Raw genomic sequence first — 21,829 nt, 5'->3', positions numbered from 1 at the left:
GGATGAATAAAATATACATCCATCCATCCATCTATCTTTCTTGCTTTTTTTTACTGCATCAGTTGCTCTGACCATCCAATAATGCTGAATGCATTTACATTGCAGTCAGTTGAAAGCCTGGTGATGCTCACAGAAGCTAAAGGGTGAATGTACTGTACACATTAATGTCATCTATATATTAAGTTACTGCTAATGCAAAAAAATACCTATCGCTCTTTAAAGTGTTAACCTGGTGAAACACTGGGTGACTTCCATTGTGAAGCAACCACGCTTAACTTAATGCATCTGCCACTATAGAGGTTATATTGGTGCTATTAGTCTTGATATTGTTGTGGAAAAACTATCTTGTGTATTATTAAATTAGACTTCTGTAATAAAACATTTTGTTTGTTTGGCTCAGATTGCTCTTCTGCTGTAATTCTGGATAATAAGCAGAATAATAAAACGCTTTCGTCTGACAATATGGAAATACTGTTGCTCATCCACTGGGGAGCATGAATGTGTTCAGAAAATTTTAATGGGAGCTTTATGGGCCCTAACACATTTGGATACGACTTTGAGACAAGTTCCGTGGTGATGATGGTGCTAGAAGAAAGGTCAGGATGCCACTATGAACATAAGGGGGTCATCCTCTGGGAACCATGACTGTCTTCAGCTAATTTAAAGACATTCTAGTGTGCTTGATGGATCAACACCTGCTCAAAAATAGCAATATAAGAGTTATGAGGATTTTCTACGAGGATTGCTTCTTTAAGGAGGGATCTGTGTTACCATGAAACAGCTGTGAGTGATGACAAGCAGTGCATCTGAACGTCGAACATAAATGTGAAATATTAATACCTCCTCTCACTGTTTGATGTCCGTGGCTCTTGGCAGACCTGCAGAGGACTCACAGGGAAATGTATGTCTTTGGAAACTTGGTGTGTGTGTGTGTGTGTGTGTGTGTGTGTGTGTGTGTGTGTGTGTGTGTGTGTGTGTGTGTGTGTGTGTGTGTGTGTGGCTTTTGTTGTTTGTGCATATTTGTGAATACGTGTGTCCCTGTGTTTTCCCAATATGCCAGGAAGTCTGGCTCTGTGGGCAACATGCAGTGATGCATGCTGGGAGCCTGAGGCATGGAGATATTAATTAGCTCAGAGGAAACAATAGATGACTGGCTAACAGAGTGCAGAGCACAGTGTAGGCTTTAAAACAGGGTCATTTTCATTTGAACTAAATTAAATATTGTATATACATACCGAAAACAGAGTAGTTTATTTTGTCTATGGTGATGGAAAACATATTCCACCACCTGACATTTTTATGGTGGCAGAGCATGAAAAGCTCATAATACATTTACGATGGAAATGCCACTCTGTGAAGAGATCCCTGAACAAATAAACCAGCTTGTTTGCAAAGTATTAAAAAGACAGAAGTGCCACAATGTGACTCTGAGTAAAAGTCTTCATTACAAGCTCCTTAATTGTTTTCCAAGAGTGGGTGGTGCCGCTCAACATCAGGTTTCCCATCAGGCAGTAAACATTAATTGAAATTCTTTGAGCAGTGAATTCAAACACATCATCATGTCTTCATCTGCTGTGGCGTATTAAATTTATCTTTCTTTTGTAACATTAATATTTAATTTACACCGTCAGGGATTTGGTTTGAAATGAGGACATTATGACACAGAAGTATTACTGAATGAGATCGTTTTTACTTTCTCATAAATTATGGTTTTACGGCAATAAGGAACAAGGGTGATTATAACAAATGTTCCCAATTATTTGTGACTTTATTAAATACGCATATCAATTAATAATGTATGAATGCTATTCAAATGAAAGGTCCCATCAGGGCCTGTTTTTTTTGGAGAAAGGTAGAGAAAAGGGACACATTCTCTTTGTTTCTGCTCCTCTGGAACTCGTATATTAATTGAAAAACATAATGAAGGTAACCATATTGTAACCTTAGTTCGCGAAGCATAAGCGGATCCCTCTACTGGACTTGGTTGGTAAAGAGGTCGGAGCCCAATGAACGCACGCCCTGCAACGACATCACAATGTCCCAAGCACACCGATCCTGACCGGCTAGCGGCTAGTAGCCACGGCCTTCATACCTCTTCATAACCTAGGAGAGAAGTAGGCGGTTCAGGTGTAAGACAACCAACGCACATCCCACCCTTTCCAATAGTCCGTGCAAGATCGACCCGGCCAACTGACTCCTTTACTGGAGGTAAGGCAGAGGTCCTTTGACACCGGACAACCACGAAGCGCCGTATTTCGTTCGTTTCGGGACTTCTGCGGGGGCGTAGCATCGTAGCGTTGTCGGCCAGGGAACCTTGGCGGCGTCAATCGTGAGCGACGGCACACTCTGGTTGCAGCGAAGCGCTGGCGTGTCAGAAGTGATCCCATCGCTGTTGCGGTTGAATCTTGGGCATCGCTAGGGGACAGTTTTACCCATGGAGCACAGCTGGTGGAGTTAGAACTAAAATAACTGAAAGCAATTTAAATGTAAGTAATGGGGAGACAAAAAAATCAACGGGAATATTTCATTGAAAATAATAAGTCCATGCAAACATGAGCACTTATTGTCTCTTTAGTATAACATTCCATCTTTACTTCACGATCACAGGTCAGAAAGGAAACGGTGTCTGGAGAGACGCAAACAGGAAATTTGAGACTAAACAGACTATACCTTTGAAAGATACCCACTCCATCTGTCTGACTCAGACTGCTGAAGCCTCAATGGTGGAGTATCAATGTCTGTATTGGTATTTACATCAGTGATTCTGGCCCCGCATTACTTGGATTGCCCCTTCCTCCCTCAGGGCAGCAATTCAAACTGATCACGCAGAGGGTAAACTGTGTGTCATCTTCTTTGTTCAGATCTGATTCCCCCTTTGCTGGTTCCTATAGCCTCTCCAACTAAAGTGTTTTATAATTGTTATTTACAACGGAGATGCCAATATCAGGATGTCAAATTGTACGTTAGTGCACTTGCTAACAGCTTATAAACAATGTCCAGGGTATTCTGGCTGCCACACTTTTAGGTAAATACAATGTATGTGCTTTAAAAAATATATATAATTACTATTGTCATCAAAACTCTTATTTACCAACACAGGGGCTGTCCCGTTTGGTCACATTACTCATCACTAGTTTTTCTGTTTTTTTTCCGTTTGTTAATTTCCCAAGAACTACGATGGCAAAAAAAAAATCCTACTTTTGTTAGCATATTAGCCAGTCCATTGCATTTCAAACATTACAGATGGAGGTCATGACACCTCTTTCATGCGTTCTGCTGCCATTTTATGATTCAGACTGGTGTAGGACACCTGTAATACGTCTCCCACTTTTTCTTAATCACCACCATTGACACCTACGAGCAGTGAGCAGGTACTGATGAAGGCGATTTACTAGCCCACTAAACCTCAAAAGGTCGCAGCAGGATGTGGGCCGAAAGAAAAAGAAAGCCTAGCTGATCCTCTGTGGTGACGAGGTGAGAGCCGTGCTCATGAGGCGGCGTAACGAGCCGCGGCCGCGGCGCGCCGAGCTGCGATTTCCGCCCATTAAAAATCTGAAACCCCGGGTTCGTCGTTACGAGGCAGCTGCGTCTACGAGGGTCAGAGCTGGACTTTGATAGCGTGTCTCCAGCTAATTGTGAGAACACTCATTATGTATGATAAAGAAGAACATAAATCACAAGGAGAGGCTTGACCTGCTGCTGGCCCCGGACGTTTGGCGGGGGAAACTCTCCGGGGCCGGCTCGGAACAGCTAAGATCTCATTACGTCTTTGTCTTGACAAAGAGCCAGCAGCATCTTTGATACTGTCGGGGAGACCTGCTTTCATACACACACATTGCCTCTGTTCTTTGTGGCCGGGTAAAAGCAACGAGAGACGGACACCAAATCTGGCAATGAGTTTCTGATGCTGGTGGCAGGGAGTATTGCCTATACCTCACTGAACAGATCAATGATTAGTCAGAGGAGAGGACTGTAATCTAGACTAGCAACCAGCAGTTTCTCCTGCATATCACATTCATGTACTCTCTTACGTCATTGTGTTTTGGGCGAGGAAAAAAAAAGTTATACTGCCGTGATTCAGAGCTTTTGGAAAGAAAAATGTTTAATCTTGAGCTTCCAGGAGAATGTGCTGTTCTCCCCATGGACTGTTAATGAAATGTCACTCTTGTGCACTTCGGTTTCTGTGCTCCTTCACTTCCTTCACTTCCTTGTATCTCCATTTTTCTTTTTAAAACAACTCTGTTTTCCCCTTTTGGTCCTTTTCTTTTTCTTCCATCTGTCCTTTCCCTCTCCTTTCTTTTCTGCTCTCATAGTGTGTTCTTCTTCAGGTCTTTACCCTTTCTTGTTTTCCCCCATGCTTCAATTTCTCCTTTCTTCCTACATTCCTTTCCTCCCTTCCCTTTTTCCTACATGTATTCTACCCTCTTTACTTCCCTTTCATATACACTTGACTCAAAAGCAAAAGCATAGACTTCAAAAACATTTTTTCTCCAAACGTTTTCACTTTTATTTTTACTTCATGTACAATGATTTAACACTGTTTTTAATCTCTTATTTTGTATGAATTATGGTACAGTACAGAGCACCAGTACAGATGGAGAGTCTCTGTTCAGCAGGGGGAATCATTGGTTTGAGGAAATGGTTGACCTTTGACCCTATATAAATGCTTCCTAACTGCTAGAGGGTTGACAGCTTCCCTTCAAACACACCTCTGCTCCCTCCGTCAGAAGAGCTCGGCCTGTACGTTACTGCAAGGCTTTGACGGACGCTGTTTTTCTAACACATGGCTAATTTTCTCCCCGACACATTCGAAGCCAAGAAAAATATTCACTTTCGCTCTGCTGTGTGCGCTTGGATTATAGACCGGAGGTTTGACAGCACAGTATGGAAACAGCAGACTGGAACATTTTGCCACTGCGGTGGACTGCCGAGACTCATCAGAAAAAACACCAAACATCACTATTTGGGACATTAAGTCCACTTTCATGTGACGCGAGGGACATGGATGTGTCCGCGTCTTCAGACAGCTTGATGTAGAGTAAACACGATGAACATTTCGAGAACATTCCGGCCCTGTGAGAATCAAGCCCTATAACATCTGCACACCCCACACCCCTCCTGGTTCAACTTTTGACCACCAGATCACGGCCAAATTTCTTGCTAGTCTAAGTATGCACGCTAGAATTTGAGCATTTAGCTGCTATGCCAAATGCTATGAAATGTGCTTATTTTATCACATTAACTGTGTGTGATTCATGGATTTATAGAGAGGCAGAGAGAGAAGTGGGATCCTGGATCATTTCCTATGAATCGTCTTTTCCTATTTCATTTTACTTGTAAGGGTTCCCTCCTCAAATGTATGAGCGAGAGAGAGAGAAATACACACACACACACACACACACACACACACACACACACATACACACACACACACACACACAAACACACTTCAGTCTGTGGTCTATCAATCTCCTTCAATCATATTTCGACGACCAGCCTCACAGCTGATATCTGACACGTAGAAAGCATCACTCCCGGAGGCTTTTCAACATGTTCCTTCTACATGACAACTGCACTTGCGATATGGTCCACTTTAGCTGACGTTAGCTGGTATGTGTGAAATGTGTAGTAGCGTTCTGCATTTGTGGTACAACACTATAACACAAATCCCTATGTGTAATAAGTATTACACTACAGGGGCTTTAACGTGTTCCATAGATAATATAGTAGACTCAGATCAACAGATGAGTTGGGGGTTATTCTAGGCTTTTCTGTCATTAATGACCAAAATGGAAAATGAATTGTTCCGACAAAAAAGCGCTGTAAGAAAAGAAAAGTCCTCTTATTTTTGTTTCTATCCACGATTTGTTCTTGTGTTGTTTGCACCCATTGATGTCATGTTTTCTCTTTCTTTTTACTCTTCTCTTCGGTAAGAGAACATTGTTTGACTGACCAGGAGCACTCTTACCATGAAAAGACCAAAACATCTTGTTTTCACAAATGGTTTGTCCAAAAAGAAAACACAACATTTAAACAACATTAAAAAATAAATGGATCTCATGTAACCAACTTTAGATTATTATATGTTTTAGAGTTATTATAATGATACTTAAATCATTAATTTTGTAGGCTAAAGAAATGCTTTTGGTCTATTGATGCCTATTTAAAATATTAAAAACCTGTGGATCCCTGCTACTGAAGTTTTTCTTCTTGCAGCCCTTTCTTTTAGTGGCATCCCTCCAGTTCTTATTTGCATTATTAATTGTATAGTTTTCCAAAACCTCAATCAAAAACACACACACAAACACACGTTTATCTTGTCTCAAAGCCACATACACTGTCCTGTTGGAAGAAATACACATCACTGCACCAAATATGTGTTAATCCACCTCTGAAAATATACCAACAAATACAATCATTCCTGTTTGAGTAATGTTTGAATTTGTATTAAGTTTTTCCATACATCTTCATCTTGTGCTTTGCACACCGAGCACCCATCACCTATCCCATCCAACTCTGACAGGTGACATAATCCAGTTTCCCTTCAAAACGTAATGAGCAGCATATGCATATATATTTTAGAACATTTCTGTTACAGTGGATGTTTTAGTTTTTTAGTTTTTAGTAATTCATTTACAGTCAGTTATTAAGTAGTGTGGATCTCTGATATATTTTTTTGTGGATCTCTGATATATTTTTTTATATTTTCATTTGTGTGTATATATCTATGTGTGTGTGTGTGTGTGTGTGTGTGTGTGTGTGTGTGTGTGTGTGTGACATTTCATAAACACAGTTGCTAAAAAAGGAACAGGAGTCGACTATAAACAGACGTTCACATTGCAATCAATATTGCAAACAGAATAATCATAATACGGAACAGTCACAATTACATATAATTAGACATGCGATGTATGAGTGAAAGAAAGAGAACAAGGCCCTGGCAAAGCTCCAAACTAAGATAAAAAGGAAAATGTAATTACAGTTTCATTTTTCATTGGTGATAATCGGCCGTCTCGACCTGTTTAGCCCAGGGAGTTAGTGGCACTGCATGACTAATGGACCAAAGTTACTCATCCATCAAACCATGTGAGCAGGCGTCTGTGGGCCACCGTACGCCCTGATCCCGAGGCTGCTTCATGGCACCGTACTGTAGCAGGCATGGGAAACAGAACCAGGTGTCACCTCACTGTAGAGCTATGTTAATTAGCTAGGCAATAAAAACATTCAGGCTAATTAACACAGAAAAGGCCTATAAAAGGAAGGAATGTCAAACAGAAGAAGGGTGGGGGAGCGAGGGGAGGGCGGCGGACTCAAACTGCGGCTCACAAAAGGGAAGGAATGTCGGAGAACAAACACCAGCTGAGGGTGTGCTGAGCATGCTCCTGTCTGTCTGCTGGGTTTTATTTGTGTGTGTGTGTGTGTGTGTGTGTGTGTGTGTGTGTGTGTGTGTGTGTGTGTGTGTGTGTGTGCGTGTGTGTGTGTGTGTGTAGACAGAGGTCATGACCTCTGAGAATATCCAGCCCTTTGACATGATCTCTGGGGTCGGTTTTCAGCCTCTGCCAATGTCAGGCCCCTCCCCCCGCCGCCCCTCAATATTATTTATTTAGTAATCTACAAGACACTGATTCCAAGGGATAACATGTGAAAGTTAAAACACTTATTTCCACATAGTCCTACGACGTTAAGCAAAAACAAAAACAACTTAAAACTTAAAATCTTAAAAACCAACCTGCCCCAGAGCGCCTTGCAAATTGTTTTTGTAGATTCTTTTTTTTTTGCCTATTGGATTAAATTAATTTAGAAGGACAACCAGACAAATCCTTTCAGCCATTTCTATCCAGAACAATGCTACTCTTGCTGCGATACGATTTACCTTGGACTAAAAGGAAAAGAACCGACCCCATTATCAGTATACACACCACGTTATGACGATTAGAAATTATGACCCTGTCTTTGCTAGAAGAACATTTAATATAAATTTATTATGACTCATCGTCTTAAAACCAAAATTTCACAGCAATCCATCTGGAACATTTTAAAATATATTGTCCTGGATAACTGCAAAATTTGATCTGCTGGTGCCGTTTGAAAAATCAGGGGGATCACTTTACCCTCTGACATAAAAAAATAAATAAAAACTGTCATACAGCTATCTGAAAATATTGGTAATAAAGTATTTTGCAATGTAAACCAGGAGCAGACATTTAAACGATAACAAGGACTTTAAAACATTTTATTTCTGCTTACCAGAACGAGCTGGGTCTTCAGTTTTATGTCCCTCAACAGGAGTTCTCAAAAGGACAATTTCTACCCTATAGTAGATTATAAAACCATGTGTTTCTGTTATAGAAGCTGCAATAATGTGAAGCAGTGAAGTGGACTGTAAGAAAAGTCAAACAAAAAAACAGGAAGAACTTCTGGATTCCATGACATCTGTGTGTGGCACATGTTTTTTTTTATGAGAGCGAGGTAAATGCACCAGCATGTTCTTGCTGAAAGTCGTCGTCAGAGTGTTATGGAGCACGAGACCAACAGGGTCTCATAGCACCCACTCAAGCGGCAACTGATTAAAGGCGTGTCTGATCTGAGCGGCAGTAGAAGCCAACCCAAGTGTTTCACGAAAAAAAGAGAGATTGCACAGATGCATCTTTTTGGTAATCGCAACCGCTCAGTTTTATTTGGTGAACAGCTACAAACCCTTAGATTTATGAACCAGTGATTAACAGTATCAGATGAAAGCACTAACAAGAAAACCAACTAAGTGGAGAAGGAAAAAAATATCCCAATCGAAACCCTTTAAAGCTCGTCACGCCAACATTTAACACAGTGAATCCATTTCAAGGGAAATTCTTCGGTCATGTGGCGAGATAAATCCAGGGGATTTTTTCACATTCTTTAATTTTAATTTCACTCTTGATACGCGGACCAAGATCTGTTACATTCCCAAGCTAGCAAAGCTGGCTTGACAACTGGCGGTTCAAGCCAGCTAGCTTAGCGGCCTAAAGAGTGCTACGGGGATGATGTGTTTTCGGAGGTCACCCCAGAAGTTAGCAGGAAATACGGTCTTTCTAAAGATCATTTTCATAAATGAACACCACTTTTTTAAAATTTGAAACATAAATGCAATCCCCAGGGCGACACTAAGCCAAAAGCGGACTATAGTGATTGTCATGCTGACATTTTGTCGTCTCACTAAGCTACTTGTTAGCAACCGCCTTTTCTTTTCACACAAAAGACATATTCTATGCCGTAGAACAAAACGTTAAAATATCTACAGCCTTATTTCAGGCATGTCATCAAACACCCATTCCAAAAACACACTGACTTTGAAACTTGGAATTGAAACAAAAAAAAATAAAAAAATCGCTGACTCTTTTGTTTGTCTTGTCTTTATCTCATCCCTCACACTTACTTAGTTATATTGGAGCCGGCGTTGAACCTGATTATTTAACCGGACAAAGAGAAACACTTTGCTCATGATGAACTGTGAACCGTTAAACTCAGCAGACACACCTGTGGTCAGTTGCCATGATTGCGCTGGCTTGCCTACAGGTGTGGCCTTTTTAAGGACCTCTGTGTTTCCTGCTCTGTAAACCAGCGTGTTGGCGTTTTTTTTATATTTTATTTTGTTGTTGAGCTCTCTCATAAACTCGCACATCTGGCTGGTGTTAGAGTTATATACTCTAAAAAGCCAGAGCTATGTTGAGCGCAAAAATATAGGAAATCATTTTCTTTCAAGTTTTGAAACATTGAACATGGTCGTTCAACTCGGATAAACTGCTGCAGAACCTTTCACTCTGAACACCACCCCCTCTTTTCATGTTGACTTTATCCACTACACTCCAGCCCAGGGGGACCTGTGGAGTTGTTAAAGATCCCAAAGTGCTCTTGGTGTTTTGTCTTTTTATTTATTTTAGTGAAGATAAACGAATTAAAAATACAAACAAACATTGCCCCTAATGAGGCAGTTAACAGTTAGAGACAGAACAAACGCAACGGTTGAAAATGGAGCTGGGGTTGCAGTGATGTAATTGCCAGTTCAAAAGCAGCAGCAGCATGGGCCTGTCAGCTGTGCAGGGTTTATGCTCTTTTCCTAAATATAAAGATGGCTTCTTCAATGCCTTCCCTAATTATCAGCCCTTTTATTCACACAGAGAAGACACCAGACAGCTGTGGTGTCCTCTTTGTATTATTATTATGTTGACTCTACGCCTGCAAAACTATTTATCTTACCAACAATGTTTGTAGAGTCCTAAAACATATATAGATAGATGCACTAGAAATAAGGAAAATTACATTAATTATGAGAAAATGTTGCAGTGATTCAGATTGTTTTTAAACCTATTTTTAAAAAGGAGATTTTGTCCTTTTATGCAGTGCAACAGCATCATTTCTGCTCACGCAGCCAACTGAGTTTGCCAATTAGAAGTGCATGATTAAAATTAATGTTTACATATTTCATAACTTTAATTAGTATTTACCAACTGCTAAGAACACCCTGAAGGAGGCACTACATCAGCAGTTCAGTAGCTTTTTAGTACTTTGGTCCTTTTCCGTGACATTTGCAGACCCCTCACCAGCAGCCATGGTTCCAAATATGAAAACACAAGCTCTCCACAACAGTTTCTATTCAGGCTGATTTCTTTGAGAGGTCGGTACTTCAGGCCGTTGGCATACCTTACTTTCACTGTTCAACAATAACCGTATTTCAGAATAAATCGCCCCAGACTTTCGGACTGAAAGACTTTGCACAGTAATGTTTACACGTTGCCACAGAAGAAGGAACATGTGGTATGTAGTAATAAGTCAACAGTTCACTCATAATCTTTCTATGTAAAGCTGTTTGGAGCTTGTATAGAGTATTACATTCAAGATCATCATGGAAGCAATAAGGAATGCTTTTAGTGAAAATGTTCACATTGAGCGAACACGATTTGTGCAAAAATAAAAATCCCTCCAATCGCTCAAGAAAAAAAAATTTAACTCATTTCAAAAATCAAAATCATGTTTTTATCTAATGCAATACCCTGCTTACATATTTGTTTGCATTCAGTCTTTGAGTACTCTTCAAAAAACTGCTTGCTCCCACTTGCCGCACAGAAAGGAAGGGTTGAGCGCTGAAGAGTTGTATTCATTCAAGAAAACATATTTAATACAAAAGACTAACTCATCTAATCAGATGAATCACTTCATTCAAATTGGAGTTTATGTTCTATTTAAATGTTTAAATCATTCTTAACTTAATTTTATAAACTCATTAGAAGCTTCCAATGTAAAACACATGACGTTTCCCCCTTGATTTCCTCTCCCTGATGTGACGAGGCCTTTGAAAAAAATGGCTACAAACAGAAATAGTCAGTTGGTTAACGGCCGTGGAACACGACCCATAATGCACTAAGTTTCCTGCAGTAGGAAATAACAGACTGGGCTCCATGCTGTGGCATGTGTCCTCTGCATCCGTTTGTTATTCCCATAAATCGTGTCGTGCATTTTATTGGTGCCTCCGAGTTGGGTAGTGTTTCTTGGGTGGTGTTTCTACGAGCCAGCAATGCGGTTGTACATGCAAAGCTTCTGAAAGCTCCAAGCTTATGATTTGTGAATCGCTAACTTTTATTTCCTATGTCCCATTTATTACATTTTTCCCCACTTGTTTCAATTTAAAACCAATTTAATGCCAACGAAACCAAGGTCTTAACTGCTGCTTTCCAAAAATATTGTCTTGTGACTTTAGTTGGATGGCAGCAGATTACTCACCTAAACCTATTTCATGTTTGTCAAAGTTCTCAGTGTATCAACAATGTGCCACCAGCTGCTCTAGATTTGATTCCCAGATCTCCGGTGCCTGTTCCAGTTACTTTGTCGCTACTAATGCTACCTCGGCAGAGGTCATCTCCGTGGCGACTGGTTGTGTGTACCTGTGTTTGTGTATGTTGAGCTGTGTGTTGTAGAGATGCCCTGTCTGTGAGCTGGCTCCTGGGATCTCAAAGCGGTTCCAATGTTGCAGTGTGTGTCTTCATACAGTAACTGTGTGCGTACCTCGGTGCCAGGTGGCCCTCCGAGGCCCCGGGCTGGGAGAACACCTGCCTCTGCAGCGCCTGCAGCTCCGCATTGTCCCTTGTGTTTCAGCTTCATGTTGTTGTTGTGTAACAGTTACTGTATCATGGAAGCATCGGCGTCAATCAACACGATACTGTATACACTTCATCCACCCTGCTAGTGCTGCCGACCACTAACTGATATTTGCCTACTAGAGCGACGCTAAAGCGAGTATCAAAGGGCCTTTTCATATTTTACTGAGGTTTCTATCAGCCCTGATTGGCGGTGAATACATTTCACCTGATAAATAACAGTTCAGAGATATTTAAACATAAATAAATCACATAAACAAGGCAGCGTGATCCTAAATAAGCAGCTAAACTAATCCTGCTTAAAGGTAACGAGCCTTGCTTAGCTGAGGCCCAGTACTTCCCATCTCAGCCTCTCTGTAAATTCACAGTATTTGGTGCGGTGGTTTACCTTTATAACGTATATAATACAAAATATGTAATTATAGAAAAATTACGAGTTCATTCGTTCAAATGGTGAAGATGGCTAAATTAAGATATTTTGTTTAGATAGCATATTTTCCCGGGCATTCCATTAAAGGAATACTTCACCCATAACATTATTGTTGGTGAATTTGATTACTCACCCTGTATTACCTACATTTCTTAAGGAGACTGTTTTTCTCGCATGCCTCGCAATGCAAATTAAAAAATGGAGAAAAGTCTTGATGTATTTATTGTAAGTCTGGGCTGAATTTAACAACATCAAAAGTACATCAAAAGAGATTTAAAATCTCTCGCATAATTTGTGTTGGATACAATCCAAGTCTCATGCATTCAACCGTCTGCTCACTTCTTCTCAAAAACCTTTATTTATGCTTCTGCATAAACAGTCTCACGCAGGCTCAGGACTCATCAGTGCAAAGTCCAAAGGGTTTTTAAACGCTGAGGTTTTAGATAAGATTTCCATGCGTTTGTTTTTGAGTTTGTCTGACTAACTTCTTTTTGTTGAGCAATGTTATGTGCCCTAAAGCTCGAGACCTTAACGTCCACTAACAGCGTTGGGACAATACCAACTGCCAATACCAACTGCTTCTCCTGAATACCGCAGCTACTGCAGCAATAAGCCCTGCTCGTTTCATTTATGCAGAACCACACAGCACTGGCTCAATGATTCAGTGTAACAGTTATTATTCAAACATGACATAATGCATAATAATGACAGACAAAACAATATTATTTTGTGGCTCGGTTGTAGAGAAGAATAACTAATGATCATACACTATATTGCACCTGTGCCATTTTGCCAATATTGATTATTTTCCCCCCATAAGGTATGCGCTTTACCCTACAGTGCTGTCTGAATAATAGATTTAGCCCACTTCACAGGCCTTGAGTCAATCACATTTCCGTGCTCGGTGTTTTCTCTGGCTCAGCTCTCTCCTTTTCAGAGATCCCATTCAGCTCCGAGCGAGAGCAGAGCGCAATGAATATGTTCTATTCCACTCAGTCTTTATTTTTAGGAATGAGTGGACTTACAGATGGCCTACATAAAACTGAATAGGGCTTCATTTTAACAGCGGGGCAGAGAATTGGCCGGCATGGCATTGTGTGGTCTCTTTTATGGGAATACGGGGGAGTTTAGTAATACAGCCTGTCCCTCGCTGTCCGTACACACGGCCAACATGATTTTCCATGATGATTTCTGAAATGGGTTTGTCCCGGGGGTTTGCTGGCTGCGCTGCCACGCGATCGAAGGTCGCTGCTTCTGAAGAGGGGCCGCCATTGTTTGGCTGCTGATATTTCATCTCGCTCCCGAAACGATTCATTTACTGCTGCCCGTCGAACCAACTCCATCTGCCTGAGCCTTCAGCCAAACTGAAGAGGACAGGAATATAAGTTTGAAGAGGAAGCATTGAGAATTAAAGTGGAGATATTACGGGGGGGCTCTCCCCATGAGATCAAATTAACACGAGCCACAGGAGACGTTCTTAAGACCAAGACGACAGAAAATTAATCAGAAAATGAAGGGTTATAAATTGGAAGGTGTCAAACTGGTAGTCTGTTAATACTGCTGGATATTTAGAGATTTCAGCTCAGTCTCCCGTCTCATTTTGACCACGGTGGCAGTCAGTGTATCCCTAAAGCTCTGATTTATTTTATTTTTGAGCACATAAGTACTTCCTGAAAATCCCCATCGATGAGCTCATTTTCTCCACTAATGTTTGCGTCCACGATGATCAGGCAGTCACAGAGGAATGTTTTTGTTACTATGGTGTGGCTGACAGACAGGTATCACAACTTGAGCAATGAACAGCGGTGATGGTGAAGTTGTCAGGGACCAACCTCACTGCTCTGTTGGCATTGTACACAGCTCACTAGTCCCATTCATTCATTGGTTGCCTGTCAGTTTTAGAATATATTTGAAGATCCTTATATTAGTGTGGACTAGTGCCTCATGTATGTTCCCGCCATAGACTGTATATAAGAGGTGACGTCACCCATTGGTTTTATGTTTGGATTGGCGGAGGATTGACGTAGAGACGGCGTATACAGTTCCGTCAATCACAGAAAGCCCGCCCTAAAGCATACTCTGCTTTATGATCTATTTGACTCTTAATTGGAACATCATTTACAAAATGAACATCATGCTGTGTTGAAGAAGACTTAAAACTAGAGATTGAGACCATAAACTCATGTTTACGATGTTTACTGAGGTAATAAATGAAAGGCAATAAAAAGTGAGAAGTAGGGACATTTACTCATATACTTCCATACAATCTGACTTCTTTTCGCAACCAGAGGAGTCGCCCCCTTCTGGCCAGGAGAGAGAATGCAGGGTTCAAGACACTCGGCAGAACCGAAGGTCCTCGCCTCTTGAACAGCCTGTCAGAAGAGCTGAGGGCATCATAATCGGTAAATACCAATAAAGGAAACAACACAGTTGTTAACTGGTCATAAAACAGTCTCAATGTAATACTGATGCCTATAAATGACCAATGTAAGTAAACAATCCCATCACCGAGATTATTGGCTATTTATATCTGGTTATTCTTGACGCCTGCCACCGTGCCCTCTGAAATGATTCATGCTAAATCAAACTAAATCATCCAGGCTCACAGAAACTCCTTTAGCTCTGACTACCAGCCCACATGGTCTCCCATGTCCTTTATTTCCTAAATTATCATTACCTTACATGACTGTTCATTTTCATTGTATTAATTGTTTAATTTAGCACAAAAGGCACATTATAAAAAGGATAAATTTGAAGTTCGGAGCGTGTTGTCCACTAATCACAAGTTTGGAGGTTCAACCTCCGGCTGTAACTGTTGACAGCGAAATTGCTCCTCATGGTCGTTCCAGCACGGTAGCTCGCTGCCATCGTGTGTGTGACAGGCCAATTTGGATAAAAGCGTGACATAAATGCAGCCATTATCCATATGTGATCCATGGTGTTATGAATGAAAGTGAAGCTGGAACCTTGGCGGTGAAAAAGCTCCCTTTTATTCATTCTTTTTTTCCTCCCTTTTAGTATTTATTTTTCACCTTTAATTGAATTGAAATTGAATTCATGTTTGTTATTTATTATAATTAATTTAAATTTAAAATATATTTGTCTTATTTATTTTTGAGTCTTTCGTGCCAATCGCCGATTGCACCACATTCTTTGTTATAACGTTTTCATCCATTTTTAAATAATATACATTTACAATTCACAGTTCATGCCGCGCCAACAAAGGTTATCTTTGCTCTTGTTGCTACCCGACGGATTCAAGGCGCTACTTAGCCATTTAGCACATGAGCGAAACGACCTGTTGTGAAAAAAACTAATAATATTTTCCGATAATTGGAACCAACATCCAACTCCAGTTATGAAAAACAGCCCTATAGCCCAAACGGTGTGCAGTGCCCTGTGCTGCAGATGGAGAAAGTGACCTTTACTCTTTTTAAGAAGATGAGGGAGCAGCATTTCTATTTCCAACCCCTCGACCCCTCAATCTCTCACGTGCTCTAATGCAGGCTTAAACCCAGACGATCAGGCGTGAGCTCAAGCGTTCCCATTAAGGTCACGCCGCTGACCGGTGAAAAACCATGCTTCCAAATCTTAAGTATGTTGTGGGTGAAGAAATACTCTCATTGTCTAATAAAACCCTTCAAAAATCATGCTTAGAACATTGCTGTTTCTCTTAGTTCCTTGAAAAGCTGACGTCGTGGAGGTACAGGGATGAGTTGTAAGGAATACATCCCCCATGATAATCAGCAGCTTTCACAGTCTTAAGTTGATCTATCAAACAGCAGAGCGGATACAGTAAGTCTGCCTGGAGCTCATCCTGCCAATGTGAACAGGATTTATCCTCCATAATCTTACAGTAAGAGTTTAAACATAAGAGGAATCCCACCGTCTTAAGCACTGATTGCGTCCTCCAGAAAACGGCTGGTAGCGTTGATCACATGTTTACGTCTTTACACTGTGCTCCTGAAGGTTTACCGGCCACGCCCACAAACACAGATGAGGTCACTGAATGAAAGAGTAGTGCAGGAAGTGGAAATGTCTGACAGATATGTTTCCCTCAGACCCAAAACACAGATAGCAGGAGACCGGTTATCAGTGGGAAGTCCAGTTTCAGACATTCCCACCAGCCAACGTCTGTCAACATGGAGGTAGCCACAATAATGGAAACGGCTCAGGGTGAAGGGACCAATTACGAACCAGTGCATACAGATAAGTTGTTTTGAATAAAGACTAGCAGCATGAATCTGTATATTGACTGACTCAGTGATATGTATTGTTTCCTTCACAACAGGAGACCAGAGCTAAACAAGGGCAAAGCATCCATGTCCACGAATTGCAGGTAAATCAGTCAAACACATTCTAAAAAGCTGAAAATATCAGAGGGAATGTTTCATTTGGTTTTTATGTTTTCACTTTATATGAAATGAAAGTAAAGTTTAAGTTTGTGTTCCTACTTTTTTTCATTCTATACTTCATATGATTTTTGTTTTTGCACATTTCGACGTGCCTCTGACTAATTGTTTGTGGGATAATACGTCTGTGTTTGGAGTAGCTTGAAGGCTGCATGGGGTGGTTACCTGCTAATTGGCATGAAACTAATCGTCTCAAGTGTTTGCCTCACTGATTAAAGCCCTGGTGAATAAAGTGTTCACGTTTTTATTTTTTCCCCCAGTGCATAGTAGGCCTACAGATGATGATTGCGTTATCTCTGCAAAAAAAAGAATCAACATTGAAAAAATGTACTAGTTTTACTCCAGAAAAAGTCTGCAGCAGTGCCTTGAAGCATGAGACAAGACGTGTTTATTAACATTCATGTGAACCTAACCTGGACCAAAACACTCCTGCACTTTTGAATGAAAGTGTAATCGCTGCCCGAGTCCCCACATGAGGTGCGAGAAATATTGATTTTGGTCAAATAATATGAATAACTTCTGTCCCTTCATGTCACTGCAGACTTTTATTTATCAAACTAAGACCATGATCTTCCTTTAAACTCAGCCAATGCTGCACCATAAAGAGGTACAACATGGCTGAAGTTGCTGTGAGAGGAAAACAAGTGAAATATGTCATCATTAAACATTTACTGACACATTCAGTAGCAACATTTTGTGACTTGCCAGATGCGATAATTGACACGTCCATATTTTCCTGATGAAAATGTAATCCGGACAGTATCATGTTCCTCGCAAAATGTACTTACTATTGCAAGTCAGTAGTACATGAGACGGGGTTGATAAACCACATCAGTGTCTGCATATAAAACTCTATTTTGTGTGTACAAAATGTAAACCGATCTCTGTGTCCTCAGTGGTTGCCGTGGTAATGGCCCGAAAATAGTTTTTCTTCAAAGAATTTAATGAAATCTGCCGGAGCAGTGAGAAGATTTCAGTCTGTTTGCGGAGCGAAATTGAGTTGCATCAAGAAAAAGCTACGAGTGTCAGAGTCTTGAAACAAGACAGGGTTTTATGACTCGATTATATTGCTCAGGGGCACTTCAGCAGAGTGGACCCTTTAGAGTTCAGGACTGAAGTGGGCCCTTGTGCACTGAAGCCTCTCTCACCACGAAGGCCTCTCTTCTGCCTTTCACCACTGGTGGAACTCCACGGCCTGAGAGTGAACTGCAGCGTGTCCCTCAGTCAGCAGCTGACCGCAGGGCCGCCTGAGAATAGACGCGGCCTCCCGAGGACCGGGGAGGAGGCCGGCGGTGGACTTGGGTGTCACCAGCGGTTATGGAGGAGGAGAGAACCGGCCCACCAGAGGCATCTCTTTCCAACAGCTGGACGTTTCATTGTTCAGAGAATACTCCATGTTCCTGACTGCAGGATCATGAAAATATCCAAGAGCTGCAGAGGTAGAAATTAACTTAAATAGTTTTACTCTAAAGTGGGATTGGACTCCAGTTTTAGTTTAGTTTGGGTATTTTTATTTCCTCTTCTTTTTTTGTTCTGCTGTTCTGCTCCATCTGCATTGTATGCATTCTTTCATGAATTGTCTTTTTTTTTCATACATTTTCTTTTTCACCCAACTGTGAAACCCGTCGTCACTTTTAAAAACGTGAGTGCACTTTTGTGCTCATATTTTAAAGATGAGCTTTCTCATCATGAGATACTCTGCTTGTGAGACCCGTATAGTGTATCCTGTGGCAAAATAGCCCTCGTGATGTCATAGTGATGTCATCAGAGTAATCTTTGCTTGGGATTTGCGACTACAAATGTATGACAGGAAGTCTGCGATACAAAGGCGTGACGTTTAAAAAAAAGTCCAGTCAGGAACGATTTAGTGAGAGACATTTACAAGTTGCATTCTGGGAAATGCAGGATCAAGTGTTTTGGAATGTTACCTCTGGCCCTGGGCCTCTGTTTCATCAATTATATATATATAATTTGTATATATATATATATATATATATATATATATATATATATATATATATATATATATATATAGAGAGAGAGATATTTCTTGGCGGAGTTTCCTGAAGCGCTGCACGTTCCTGCAAGATTAATTGAAGCTGTTTTTTGTGTTTTTTCAGTCAGTGAATTGCCTCCCGATTCCAGAGAAACAGCTGTTCCTCCACTTCCCCCGGACTCTGCCTATGTGATTATGCATCGAGTGACAACCACGATAAACATCCAGCCGCTTCGACGGAGCCTTCCCGCCCCTTTTTCCCCTCTCCATTTAGCAAACGTGTCACTCGTTTGCATGGCGATTTAATGACACAAATCAGACACGACAATTACAACGACAAAGAAATGTTTATTAAATCTTTTTTTTGTTTGTTTTAGTTAGTCATAGCTGCTCCAACACGTGTATTTACAAAGAAATGGCCTTTTTGTAGAAAATTCTAGTGAGGGATTTGAGCAGGAAACAGACATTAGAATAGTTTAGATGAGTACAGGAGAGGATTGGGGGTCATAGAGGCACGAGTTACACTTACTACAATGGCAAAAGAAATGTGCAGTTTTGTGGCACATCCAAGTCTAGTTTGGGAGAAGAAAAAGTGTTGTGGCTGAAGTAGCAAATACACCTTCCCAATGCTAGATGCACTGACAAAAACACACATCCTTTTTTTTTTTTTTTTTTAAGATACAGAGGATGGAAAACAGAAGCCGCAAACTAGAGACACAGTGGTGTTAGCTTCAGGCTACATGGTACCAAAGTAAGGTGAAGAAGAAGAAGAAGTCCTTGGAACATATCGCTCGCCCTCCTGGTAGCGCAGTTAGCTCAGGAGATCATGAGACGCCAACATGGGAGGCGGGAAACGGACATCCTGCCGCTGCCACAGACAAACACATCGAGCTTTCCACACCAATAAAAGCCAATCGCGTCTCCCGAGTCGGAAACAGTTGGAGGTGAAGATTAGCGAAAAGACCACGAGCAGACATAAAGAACATCCTGCACCTTAAAGACACTTTTGATGCAACTACGATAAACAAGAGTGTCTTTCTCCGAGGAGGAGGGGATGAGGGGGAAAAAAACAATATTCCTGCGCCATCTGTTCCTTACTTCAGGCCCTTTGATCCATGATTGTGACCCGACCACACTGCATTATATGTGCCATCTTTGCACAAACACATTCACAGACAGGGGGGTGCACTGTTGAGACAGTTTTGTTTGTATAAAAGACATATAAAATGAAACAAAGCTTCTTTTAGTTTTTTGTATATCAAACATTGAATTTTTTTTCTAGCTAAGAACATTAATGTGCCCTTCAAAAGAGGTGTGAAAAAAGAGAAAGTATCTAACGCTGTATGTTACAACATTGTTGGATACACAGTATCCACAAAACTAGCAAATAGTTTTTTGTCGTGGTGGCGTGGCTGGAGGCGATGCTTACGGTGACAGTGGACTCTTAATGGTGAAGTAAAAGGCATGGAGGCTGATAGTGTGAGGAGGACAAGATGTTTAATACTGTGGTAATTTGTGCCCTCAAATTAAATTTTAAAGTTATTCTTACCTTCAAAATACATCATTTATTTCCTTAAAGGAGCAGTGTATAGGATTTGGTGGCATCAACATGGTGGACTATGTGAAAAGGACTAGCTAGATTTGAAGGGTTCATGCTTATCTAACAAAAACATTTCTGCTAATAAATCTCTTAATGCTACACTAATTATGGACTTTTTAAAAGCGTACAAATCCTCCAAATCCTCCCGGCCACTGAGGGAACGTGAATGTTCTTTGGGTTGTTGTCCGTAAAACAGAAGAGACAAGACCTAAAACATTTAAATAAATAAATATCAATACAGAATTAGATGGAATTATATCTACATTTGAGAGCATAAATTACCTTCTTTTTTTTTTTTTAAAGGGGCAGAGCACTGATTTTACAAATCAACCTCAGTTTACTCATCGCGGAGAGGATGCTGCGCCTGTGAACAAGTTGTTTGTGTGATTAAAAGAAAACCTGAAAGACACGGACAGGCAGCAGCAGTCTAAAGCCTGTGCGTGAAGCTAAAAGCCAGCACATCTCGGCCTCTAAATAGTTTAATATCATTATTGTTCTATTAGGATCATACTTTGTGCTGAATTCACATGGAATCAGGCGATCAAAATCTGGCATGAATCCAAAATGTTTTTATCTCTATTGCTTTATACAAGTGTAGTAATGCATGTAGCTGTGAAATGCAGCTTTCTCTCAATATTCATTCTAACGCAAACTTGAATAAATGTTTGCTTTGTGTGAGCGAGCTGAGTAATATCTTGTAAAAGAAGTTCAAATGTTTTAACTTTGGACAGCAGTGTAATGTTACTGTCCCGCTCTCTTCCAACAGCATGTCTGGTTTTCCGTCTGATTCCATGTGAATGCAGCGTTCAACCTTTTATTCTCCTTCTATCATTACTTTTCTTTCATAAAATTGATTTGTGCTCTAGAACTATGACATTTTTTAAACTCATTATGACTTTTACCCTCAACATGACTGAGGTTAGTCTGAGGCTTTGTTTTGACTTACTCCTAAGAGTGGCCCTAGCATTTAAGAGCTGTGATCAAATGTCCCGCTGGTGCTGTCGGTCAGCAGAAACGTCACATTTGTGAATGAGAAGGAGACTATTGGGACTACATTTGTCTGCATTAAAACACGGTGCACTTGTTCGCTTATGATCGCTTCTCCCCGTCTTTTTTCCAAAATTGCAAGTACGAAAAAGTAGCGTAGCTCTATACACCGAAACAAAGGAAATGCATAATTCAAAAAGGAATTTGAAGTCTGTAATTACAGGCATTTACTGTATATACATTCACTAGTGAAGTTGATGCTTCAGAGGCGTGAGC

This window comes from Taurulus bubalis, assembly GCF_910589615.1.
Source record: "Taurulus bubalis genome assembly, chromosome: 19".
NCBI lineage: Eukaryota > Metazoa > Chordata > Actinopteri > Perciformes > Cottidae > Taurulus > Taurulus bubalis.
The sequence above is the reverse complement of the archived record's forward strand: the minus strand, read 5'-3'. Positions refer to the sequence as shown.